Genomic DNA, 12,430 nt, shown 5'->3' on the forward strand with positions numbered 1-12,430 from the left:
TGCACGTGCATAACTGTCGATTTATTTATTTGCTTTCACTTTCCCTGTGATTTCAGTCATCTAACATAGATGTATACACAACATAAGGGATAACATTAAATCATTCTTTTTAGAAATAACAAAGCTGATGATAAAAATGATAATAATGAAAATGATGCTGCGCTGCTGCTGCTGCTGATGATGATGATGATACGGTATATTACCTCACAATACCGTCAAGAGCAATTTGGAAAATAAAATCGACAACAGCAGCCTTGTTGACATTGTGCAACGCAGCTGTCAAAACTGATGATGATACGTCAAGTCGGGAGGAGGCTGCGAAAGTCGTTCTCAACCAGAAATATCCGGATGGAAAGCAAGGGTGGAGGAGATGCAGCTTTCGAAAGACATTAAAGTATGCGTGTATTACAGTTTTATTTTGCGACAATTAACGCCGCGTGGAGAGAGAGAGAGAGGACGATTAGTGGTTTTCATTTTTTTTTTATAGTGACGGACGAGATGAATACACTTTCCTCAGTTTTGGCCGTGTCCTGTGGGTGTGTGAAGTGATGGGTGGGGTTGGAGGATGGGAGGGGGGGAGGGGGTGGGAAAGAGCGGGAGTGGGTCCACCTAGGAATTAGCAATCATTGTTACAGACACATCTTCCACATTTTACTGAACGTCCGTCATCACTCGTTATTTTTGTTCAACAGCTGTTGAATACACACACACACAAGTCCAAAACTTGTGTTAATATCAAAACATTCACTTCAGCAATGACATACTTTTACAGAGGCTACAGTTTCATTGTTTGTGAAATTTTTTTTACTGTGTTGATCTTATGACAAGGTCGATTTCCCAGGAACAAGGAAGGACTTCCGTTCGTAAAATAACTTTCAGAACAAAATAAGGATTGAGCTAGAAACACTCATTAAAAACAGCGACCCCGACCAAGGATTAAACTGAGAAGAAGAAGAATCTTACGGTAATATGTCTTAAGAATTTTGAGAGTCGGATTTGATTCCTTGGGGTCCTGGATACAGATGGACCTAAATAGTCAGAAATGACATAAAATCAGAGACATTAACCTCATCTATGGAAGAAGAAATACCTGCATGAAATTGTCCCTCATATTGCCAGAAATATGGGTAGGCTTCCTGAAAAAGCTGTTGATAATTCTGTGGCTGACTTAAATTGCTGACCTGAGCGTTTCTGGTCCCTGTGTTTAGCGTTTGAGCCGCCAGAAATCAGGAAAGGTGGAGCCTCTGTGTCAAGATAAGGTGTCTTGAGAAGATTTTCACTGAGAACGAATCTGGTATAGCCATTGCTAATTGGGTTCTGATAATCTCCAAATACATCTGCTAAAAACAATTTCCTTCAAGACCTTCAGACAAAATCACTTGACAGCGCCTCCACAAAGCCCTCTGACACTAGAAACGCTCCTGTGAGTGCTTGCAACTTTGGCCAATGTTGTGTTAATATGACAGTGGCAGGGCCCTAGGCCACGGAATGAAGCTTACTTTTGAAGATTTTACTCCAGAAATAATTGTTTTAGATAGACTATGAGGGGCATTACCAGAAGAAGGTGCCATGACGTTTTATTTGAACTAATATTACAGTGTGAAAGTTTCATTTAATATTACTCGAGAGTCTTAAGAAAAATGAAGAAGCCATGACTCACGAAATAATAAAAATATTTAATAAGAAAAATGAAAAGTTGAATGAAACGGCGCCCCCCCCCCACACAACCAACTTTATAGAAAAAAAAAAAAACAGTGGGAAATAAGAATTTTAGTGTCCCCTGAATTGGGACCTTAAATATCCAAAAGTGACCTTTGAGATCCATAGGGGACCTCAGAATAGTGGCCTTTGAGATCCAGAAAGGACCTCAGAATAGTGGCCTTTGAGATCCAGAAAGGACCTCAGAATAGTGGCCTGTGAGATCCAGAAGTGACCTCAGAATAGCGGCCTTTGAGATCCAGAAAGGACCTCAGAATAGAGGCCTTATTATCCATTTGTGGCCCCAGAAGAGTGACATTAAATGACCAGAAATAAACAGATCATTTTGGTATATCCAATGTATGCAAAGAGAGTCCTCAACTGCGAAATCAGCTGGAAAAAGACAATCACTTAAACATTTGAACACACACAGGTCAGCATCTAAGAACTGACCTGACCATTCATTACCAACTTCGCTAATCGAGGATAAGCTGTACAAGAAACGTTTGAAAGCATTATGATAATCGCTCGTATAATACAGGTCTCGATTGGGCGCGTACGAAACTGGTTGAGGTGCAAAGAAAATATTAAAAAAAGTCAAGATTTGAAATGTTCGTTCCGGGGGGATTCCTTAAAGTGTTAGCTGAAATGAAGCTATAGCATTTTTTTAATTTTTTTAAAAAAAGAAAAACATATGCCTGTTCTGATTTTTAGCGAACACATAAATTATGCTTTGAAAAATCGTTCGTGGGTGATAACGAAGATAAAAAGTATTTGTAAAGAATGAAGAAACGAAGGTGACATAAGGCTTGCGGCCGGAAGGAGATTGAAAAAAAAAAGGGGCGAGATATCTGACAGCTCACACGTCGTTTGCATCACCTTCTTCTCCTTCTTCTTCCCAAGTCGAACGAGAAGAAGAAGAACGAACCCGTCACCAGAAACTAATATAACCGCAAAACGCTTTCAGTTTCCAACACGGCTTCGTCTGTCTGTTATAAAGGCGAACCAGTTCGTTCCTGCTTATATATACGTATATATGTATATATATATATATATATATATATATATATATATATATATATATATATTATATATACATACATACATACATATACATACACTAGCCCGCGGGCAACCATAGACCGCCAGTGTTCGAACCGTGGCGTGTAATAGTTCCAAATTGAGGGTTGACTAGAGAGAGAGAGATTTAGAGAGCCCCATTGATAGAGAGAGAGAGATGAGATAGACAAGAGAGAGAGAGAGAGAGGAGAGAGAGAGAGAGAGAGAGAGAGAGAAGGAAATTGGTTGATTGACCTCCGCTCCGGAGGAATGTTGACCAGGCAGTTGAAGAAAGGGCACTTGTTTTAACATGTGTCTTGAACCACCTAGTCATTGAGCCCCAAGAAACAGACAAATCATTCTCATGATGTCTAATGATGAGAGAGAGAGAGAGAGATGAGAGACGAGAGAGAGAGAGAGAGAGAGATTGGAATTTTCATTTTGAATACCAAATTGATTTCAGGTTTTCTCTATTTGGTGGAAAAAGTTGGTTTTGAGAGAGAGAGAGAGAGAGAGAGAGAGAGAGAGAGAGAGAGAGAGAGAGAGAGAGAGAGAGAGAGAATTGCTTTATAGTAGAAGTGAGCTATACTATTATCAGGTTATCCAAAATTTATATTATAAAAATATGAAAAAACTGGAAATATTATATATATATAGTATATATATATATATATATATATATACATATATATATATATATATATATATATATATATATATATATTGTACTTATTCTCTTGACATATAAAGTTGGCATGTACAGATATAATACAAGCTAGATATTTGAATATTTTTGCCGAAATAAGGTCAGTACATGAAAACACGCTCACTAATACACACACAAATTTTTATGTAAGTATGTATGTATAATCATTTACACTTGCGAGATAAAAAATCGTAAGACCGTCGGACAATTGGACAGGATTATTCCACTGTCGTCACTGGGCTTAGTAGTCAGGCCCTTGGCGCCCACTTGGGTACAATTACCAGAATCCTTTGAGGAGTCTTTTGAGTCCTAATAGCTCATGACAAATGCACTGTAGGAAAGTGTATCCTTTATTGTAGTAGAGATAAGTCCTGATTATTTTTAACTCCCCCCCCCCCCTTCTCCCTATTTCTGGCTACGTCCTGTATTGAAGACCATGACTATTTTCATATAAGAATTTTTTTCATTAATATTTATTTCTTTCCTTTGTGGCATTACTACGTACAGGGCACTTTCACAAAGATTCCGTCACTTCTGATGAGATCACGTACAGAATTCCAGTAGTCTGAAATCACGTACAGAATTCTAGACTCTGAGACCACGTACAGAATTCTGGAGTCTGAGATCATGCACAGAATTCTAGACTCTGAGACCACGTACAGAATTCTAGACTGAAAACACGTTCAGATTCTAGACTGAAATCACGTACAGAATTCTAGACTCTGAGATGACTTACAGAATTCTAGTAGACTGAAACCACGTACAGAATTCTAGTAGACTCTGAGATTTGGTACAGAATTCTAGATTGAGATCGTGTACAGAATTCTAGGCTCTGAGAGCACGTACAGAATTGTAGACTCAGATCAAGTACAGAATTCTAGGCTGAGATCACGTACAGAATTCTAGACGCTGAGATCATATACAGAATTCTAGACTCTGAGATCATGTACAGAATTCTAGACTCTGAGATCATGCACAGAATTCTAGACTCTGAGATTATGTACAGAATTCTAGACTCTGAGATCATGCACAGAATTCTAGACTCTGAGATCATGTACAGAATTCTAGACTGTGAGATCATGTACAGAATTCTAGACTGTGAGATCATGTACAGAATTCTTGACTCGGAGATCATGTACAGAATTCTAGACTGAGATCATGTACAGAATTCTAGGCTCTGAGATGACGTACAGAATTCTAGACTGGGATGACGTACAGAATTCTAGACTCTTGAGATGACGTACAGAATTTTAGACTGAAATCACGTACAGAATTCTAGACTCTGAGATGACGTACAGAATTTTAGACTGAAATCACGTACAGAATTCTAGACAGATGACGTACATAATTCTAGACTCTGAAATCACTCACAGAATTCTAGACACTAGAGTCAACTCAAGAGATGTTAGTTATGAAGCAAAGTAACTCTTGAAACTGAAATAAAAAAGAAAGTTATTTTCTTGTCAGAAGTGATGTAAAATTGAAAGGTTTGATTTAGCAGTTTAGATGCAGAATTAGCCTGTTATTGAGAATTACGACAACGTTGATTTTTCATGGCAGAATGATAAAATTCAGAATTTTGGGCGAAGGGGCCTTTCGGGCAAGCTGTCAAAATTGGGGTTTGTTGGATATAAAAAAGTAAAAATCAAAGTTTTAGGTAAAACTGGCCTTCATATAATAGTAATAATAATAATAACAGTGAAGATTATAACAGTTCTGACAGATTACCTATTAGATAAGTGGTTTAAACAAGACACTAATAAAAGGACTAATTTTGAAACGGATTGATTGTCATTTGAGGATTGAAGCATCCTGGTATATAGGCTAACTTCCAGGAGAAACTTTTGGAAAAGTTTAAGAACACATGAAATGCACAGAAAAACCTATTGGAAAAACTGGGAACACAAGAGATTTGGAAAACACAGGAATCCGTTTTGAGCGTTGAAAGGCATCATCACATTTCTGAACAAATTGTCCAGATGTCTTTTGACGGAGCTTCCAACTTATTCATAGGTCCAATGTTCGTCTTTTGTGCCCTTGGCTTTTTTTTTTTTTTTTTTTTTTTTTTTTTTTTTTTTTTTTTTTTTTTTTTTTTTACGAGCCGTCTGGTTTCATCGAAATTCTATGGATTTCCCGCTAGACCAATTGTGCGTGCAGGTGGTTGGGAATTTACCAGAAGTCTCGGGAAACTTAAAGTTCAAGCGTCAAGTTTTTATTATTATTATTTTTTTTAAACGTTCCAGGATGTTATGTTTGAGATATTGGAGCGTATAAAAGTGTCACTAGTTTTTGTCAACATATAGCCTGAATGTTTTCATAAGTGTATCAGAATTGGTTCGACGAAATGTTTGGAAACTGACTCTCATATTCCTCCAAGCTTATTAAAGTTATACAGTGCGTTTCTGTACCCACATGGACTACAAGTTATTTTAGACCAAATTTCTTAATTACATCGATAATTAGACCTATACCGTTTCTGATACACCGAAAATTAGGCCTAGTCTGTAAGTACAGCTAAATTCACACCAACACTTGCGAAAATTAGACGTAGTTTCTCCTGTAGAGCGAACTTACACCTACAGTCCAATATAGTACCATGCACATTAGACCTAATTTCTCTAATATGAAAATTAGACCTACTTCCATAGGCTCTTTCCTTTCTTCCTTTAACCTCCCGACCTTCAGCGTCAGCGAAGGAATTGTTCGTCAATAGCTGAAGCACCGGTTGGTTGCTCCGTGAGGTAATTGGCACTCAATGAAATTGCTTTAATGATTCCATAGCGCCGACTTGATCTCTTCGTCCTCGCTGTTGAGCAATAACTTCATTGCACTTTCACATATATATCCGCGTAACTTACTGATTTTTATACTTGATATATAAGCCCTCTTCAACTAACGTCAACGAGGACTAATTTTAGACGCAGGGGAAGATCGTTTGACTCGCTTCAGACCGAGAAAGAGCTCAGTCGCAACCAGTTACGTAAAATGCCGATGCTGGAAAGACGTCGTCTGTATAATTAGGTTCTGTTCCAGTTTCCGAGCAAGTTCACGTCACGTCAAGAAGTTCAGACATAGTAATTGGAGGTCAAAGAAATGTTGAGTCACTTCGTCTTAAGAATCGTCAGTTCGAAGTAAATCAGGCATACTAGGTAGTCCTACTTCTATACAACGACCACTGGACGCTCAAATGAAACATGAAATTACGTTATTGAAGAAAGATCTTTAAACTGTTTACGAAGCGTGTTTAGTGGCCAGGAATTATTGCATACTTGCGTTAAAGCTTTCGAAATAAGAGTCATTGTTCTAAGAGTGGGGAGACAGGCGTTTCTTGAGAGTCCTCTCACATCAAACAACGGAGTGCTACTTTGGCTTGCAATCTGCGCGTCACCTACTCCGAAGTGCTATAGTAGATTCACATCAACCGTGCATCTAATGTTTAGGCCAGTCCCTTACGACGGTCCTGATTGGCTGTTCATAAGCCAGTCACAGAGTTGGGAATTCTCTCTCTCGAGAGAGTTCACATGGGTAGGTATACGTCTTTCAGGAAAGGTGGAACATACATCCTGCCTATGTGAACGTTCGAGAGAGACCGAGGGTTTCCAGCCCTGTGATTGGCTTATCAACAGCCAATGAGGAGCGTCGTAAGGGACTGGCCTAGACATCAATACACGGTTGATGTGAATCTACTAAGTACTAAAAACATGGCGGAATCTCCTATAGGGAGTTGAGGAGTTGAGGCGGCGTGTATAGTACTAGCCCCTCGGGGATCAAAGTATTTATACTTGACACCTGTTTTTATATTCCGTGGTCGACAAATTATATATTAATAAACTATGTCTGTGCGGCTGTCTGTCTGCTTTGCATTGACCACTTTGGAGTAGGTGACGCATAGATAACAAGCCATGGTAGCAACTATATATATTTGTACAGTTATTTTGTGGATAATACCCTTCTCTCTCTCTCTCTCTCTCTCTCTCTCTCTCTCTCTCTCTCTCTCTCTCTCTCTCTCTCTCAATGACTGAGTCTTAACGGAAGATATTACCTTATGTCGTAATTTCATTCTCTTGCCATTTTTTTTAACCCTTTTTCACCGGGATTTTGACTTCAAGTTATGCCGGGGATCAAAGTATTTATACTTGACACCTATTTTTATATTCCGTGGTCGACAAATTATATATTAATAAACTATGTCTGTGCGGCCGTCTGTCTGCTTTGCATTGACCACTTTGGAGTAGGTGACGCATAGATAACAAGCCATGGTAGCAACTATATATATTTGTACAGTTATTTTGTGGATAATACCCTTCTCTCTCTCTCTCTCTCTCTCTCTCTCTCTCTCTCTCTCTCTCTCTCTCTCAATGACTGAGTTTAACGGAAGGTATTACCTTATGTCGTAATTTCATTCTCTTGCCATTTTTTTTAACCCTTTTTCACCGGGATTTTGACTTCAAGTTAAGCCGGACCTCAATACTTTTGCTTGTGTGTGTGTTTGTGTGTGTGTGTGCGCTTGCTTGCGTGTGTTTGGGAGTAAGGGCGTCTGTATTTGCGTCATCTCAGTTATAATTTAGTTGGCGTCAAAAAATAGCCATTGACATTGTAGTCTAACTTATCTGAGTTGAGTTGGCCGCAAGTAAAAATAAATTATTTTTTATAACGAAAATACAGAAGCTCCAATTCGCCTTGAAGTTTCCTTAAGTTGCTGAAAAACAAATTAACGTATAAATATGGTAATTTAGAGCTACAAATTCCTATTGCAAGCTCACAAAAGGAGGCCGTTGACTCGATTTATAGAAAGAAGTTTAGGAGATCAGAGAAGGAAAAATAAATTGACGTATTAATGAATAAGCTAAATACATGAAATTGTAAGTAAAATGCAACATGAAAATTCGAGATGGGTGTAATACTGTATTTTGTAAGTAAGATACGATGGGTGTATTACTGTATTTCATAAGATACAACGTAAAAATTCGAGATGGGTGTATTACTGTATTTTGTAAGTAAGATACAACACAAATTCGAGATGGATGTATTACTATATTTTGTAAGATACAACATAAAAATTCGAGATGGGTGTATTACTGTAATTTGTCAGTAAAATACAACATAAAATTCGACATTGGTGTATTGCTGTATATTTTGTGAGTAAAATACACTATGAATATCGAGATGGGTGTATTGCGGTATTTTTTTTTTTTTTTTTTTTTTTTTTTTTTTTAAGGTAAAATGCAATGTAAAAAAAATCGAGATGGGAGAGTATTGCTTTATTTATCATACATACACCACCCTGAATGGACTCCAGTATACCTGCTGATAAGACCGTCATCAACCTCCGTGGTGACCTTGGCGTCGATTCCTGATCTGTAAAAAAAAAAAAAAAAAAAAAAAAAAAAAAAAAAATCCTCTGAGAGACCCAGCCAGTCTCAGGATTCCGATTCCTACTATTCCCGAAAAAAAAAAACAATTCCTTACCTGAGAGACCTAGCTAGCCTCAGGAATCCAATTTCTGCTATTCCAGGAAATCAGTCACGCCGTTCGCGAGTCACTCCGCTGGGAGGGATGATCGAGAGAGAATGATTGTTTGTTGTTCTGTGGGGGAGAGGGTGGGGATGGCGCGGGGGTGAGGGAGGGGAGGGGGGTTGTGTGGGGGAGGGGGTTTGGAGTCCTCTCTCATCAGAGCGGAAAGAGATCGTATACTATAGTGAGATAGGAGGGGGACGACATCGAGACAAGACCTTCAGGAGGTCGCAGGAACTCACGGGCGTGGCGAGGGCGTGGTCGTTTCCCTCTGGCGCCTTCTGGAAATCACGTGAGTCACTGCGCGCGCACGCGCACGCGATGTCTTCGGAGGTTCCATGGAGGAACAGCTAGCCCGCTCGCTCTTCGCGTCCTCTCTCGTCTCCGTTCCTGGAGCGCATTAGCACTTTTTTTTTTTTTTTTATAGTAAAATTCCTTGTGAATTTTTAACGCCGCCCGGGCCAGCCTGGCTTCTCCGCTGCTTTTCCTGCCCGGTGCCTATTCACGATTTCCGCCTTTCTCTCTCTCTCTCTTTTATATATATATATATATATATATAGATATATATATATATATATATATATATATATATGTCTGTCACATAATAAAGAGTGTGGGCACAAATTCCTATAGTTATGCCAGTACGTAACCTCTCTCTCTCTCTCTTCTCTCTCTCTCTCTCTCTCTCTCTCTCTCTCTCTCCATATTTTGATATGAGACAATCACAAGTATGGGCACATAACTTATCAAATGGCCGTGTACGAGACACGAATCACCCATAGTCACCATTACTCACCATTAATTCACCATTACTCACCATAACTCACCACCACTCATCCATTGCCGTCAACATCCGGTTGAAAAGACAGAAATGTGGCGGTGAAGAATCGTTTGAAAGAGAATAACTTCCGCCAAGCCACAGCTCTAATCGAGTCCTTGTGCACTCCTTTATGGTATAGCGATTTCGTCCGAGTTTCAGGAAATCGTCCGTCACGAGAAAGAAGTGAGAATACAGAGCGATTTCTCCTCGCTTACTCGGGGAGTAAGCCTTTTACAAACTACTTTGTTGCTGTTATTGTTGATGTTGTTTTTCTTGCTGTTGAGAGCCATTTCTCGCTTACTCTGGGAGTAAACCTTACAAGCTACTTTGTTGTCTTTGTTGTTATTGTTGTTCTTGCTGCTGCTGTTCTTGTTTTGGGGGGGGGGGGGGGGTGGTGGATAGGGAAGCCCTATATGGAGAAGCCTACAAAGGTCTGAAAAAAAGTGTTTTTCGCGTTTTAGTTTAAGAGACAAGAATGTTAGGATAGGATATTAATGATTCATTTATTTAATTATCTTTAATATTTAAAAAAAAAAGATAAACATTCGTCGTTTCGAGGAAAACGTAGTATTTCTGAACTTGTAGAATGACAGTGATTTACTCATCCGTTGATATGTTTGTTTATCTGTTCGTTTTTTTGTATGGCTTTGTTACGTTGGATGGGACTAACGGTTTAAAGTGACTTCCGAGCCACGTCGAGTGTGAACTTTTATCACCAGAAATACACATCTCTAACCCCTCAGTGGAATGCCCAAGAATCGAACCAGCGGCCAGCGAGGTGGGACGCCATCGCCATACCGACCACGCCACTGAGGCGCTAAATATATGTGATGCGTTATGGGGTATGTTGTCGTAATTATAAAGAGAACTAAGGTAGATTTTATCATGAGTATTATGGAAACTATTTGTATGTGTTTGTGTGTATGTGTATCATTATAAAATTATAAATACCAGACTCTTGAAAGTGTAAGAAAATAATAAAAACAAAGAGAACAATACCCAGCAAACATAAATTACATATTCCCTGAATATAGTATATAGATGTTCGCGGTCACCTTGTAGTTATCAAGAGACGAGGAAACAAAAAGTGGGAGGGTTAAGCGAAGAGAAATGCGATCTCGGGAATTAACAAACCGTGAAACGTCCATAAGAGCAGAGGAGAGAGAGAGAGAGAGAGAGAGAGAGAGAGAGAGAGAGAGAGAGAGAGTGTATGTCAGGCCATGTGATCTGCGAGTTGGTCGGTATTTGTCCATTTGTATATATATATATATATATATATATATATATATATATATATATATATATATATATATATATATATATAGAGAGAGAGAGAGAGAGAGAGAGAGAGAGAGAGAGAGAGAAGAGTATAATGTCAGGGGTCATGTGATCTTTGAGTTGACCAGTATTTGCCCATTTGTATGACTCCCCAGGTAAATCACTTCCCATGTTGATATCTGAGAGAGAGAGAGAGAGAGAGAGACAGAGAGACAGAGAGAAGAGTATAATGTCATAACGTCAGATCTTTGAGCTGATGAGTATTGTTCATTTATATGATTTCCAAGGTTGATATCTGATATCGTACGTCGTCTGTGACTCGTAATTGCAATGCAAAGGCTGTCTTCAGTCCTTCAGTTTCTTGCGATACTCACAATAGCCGTATTTTTGTCTTTGCAGAGCGAATCTTGATTCGCCAAACCCGGTTTTGATTCGCCGGACCTATAGTCATCTGATGTTCTTATACGAAATCTGAGATCTGACGAAGACTTACTTCAATGTCGAGGATTAATTAAGGAAGTCAGGAAGATAGAATGTTCTCGTGTGTGTATTGTAGAGATTACGTGATTATAGTAGATTAATATGTGAAATATTCAGAAGATCTTACATAGATAAAATTCAGTGTATGGATAAAGTGTGTAGGTAGATTTTCCTTCTTTTGGGGGGAGGTTGTCAGTTCTATCTCCGCTAAGTTGTGGAACCCTTTGCCGAATCTGTTTTTGAAAATACAAAAGGCCAAATATCATAAAAAGAATAAGTAGTTTCCTTTGATGTCTTGAATAATGAGAATGTTCTGAGAATATTTTATTTTCTCCTGTGAATGGGAAAATCACCTTCCAAGAACTCGATCGTTAAGTAACCGATTCCTTCAGATTTGTTCTCGTGAATATATCTCGACTATTTGGTAGATAAATCATCACGTATTCTGATTAGCATCGATAACTTTGGGTTCCTCAGTATATATATAAACATTCTATTCCTAAGGACCCTTCCTCCATTATTTTTTTTCCATCGTGCTTGCTGTCCTCCTCCTGCCAACATTTAATAAACAGTGCCACTGCTTTCAAGTTTTCCTCTTGTTACACCTTTCAAACCTATCTACTCTCAATTTCCTTTCCAACTCCGAATGACCTCATAGGTCCCAGTGCTTATTCTTTGGTCTAAATTCTATACTATTCCATTCTATTCCATTCCATTCCATTCCATTCCAGTCTGCATAATGATAAAAATTTCGGTGATCGTCTATTGACCCCTGAACTACAGAATATTCTAAAATTATAAAAAAAAATAAATAAATGAATAAATAAATAAATAAATAAATAAATAAATAAATAAATAAATAAATCACATACCTT

At 38.5% G+C, this 12,430-nt stretch overlaps 1 long non-coding RNA gene across 1 annotated transcript in view; it reads left to right on the forward strand.

Annotated features, from left to right (window-relative positions):
- The window catches only part of LOC135200909 (uncharacterized), a 56,043-nt gene extending 44,237 nt beyond the window's left edge, over nucleotides 1-11,806 (forward strand). Inside the window, exon 3 of the long non-coding RNA XR_010311394.1 lies at nucleotides 11,475-11,806. This is a non-coding gene — a long non-coding RNA (uncharacterized LOC135200909). The remainder of the gene's footprint in view (nucleotides 1-11,474) is intronic.
- The last annotated feature ends 624 nt before the right edge of the window (nucleotides 11,807-12,430 follow it).

The sequence above is a fragment of the Macrobrachium nipponense genome, chromosome 27 (genome assembly GCF_015104395.2).
Source record: "Macrobrachium nipponense isolate FS-2020 chromosome 27, ASM1510439v2, whole genome shotgun sequence".
NCBI lineage: Eukaryota > Metazoa > Arthropoda > Malacostraca > Decapoda > Palaemonidae > Macrobrachium > Macrobrachium nipponense.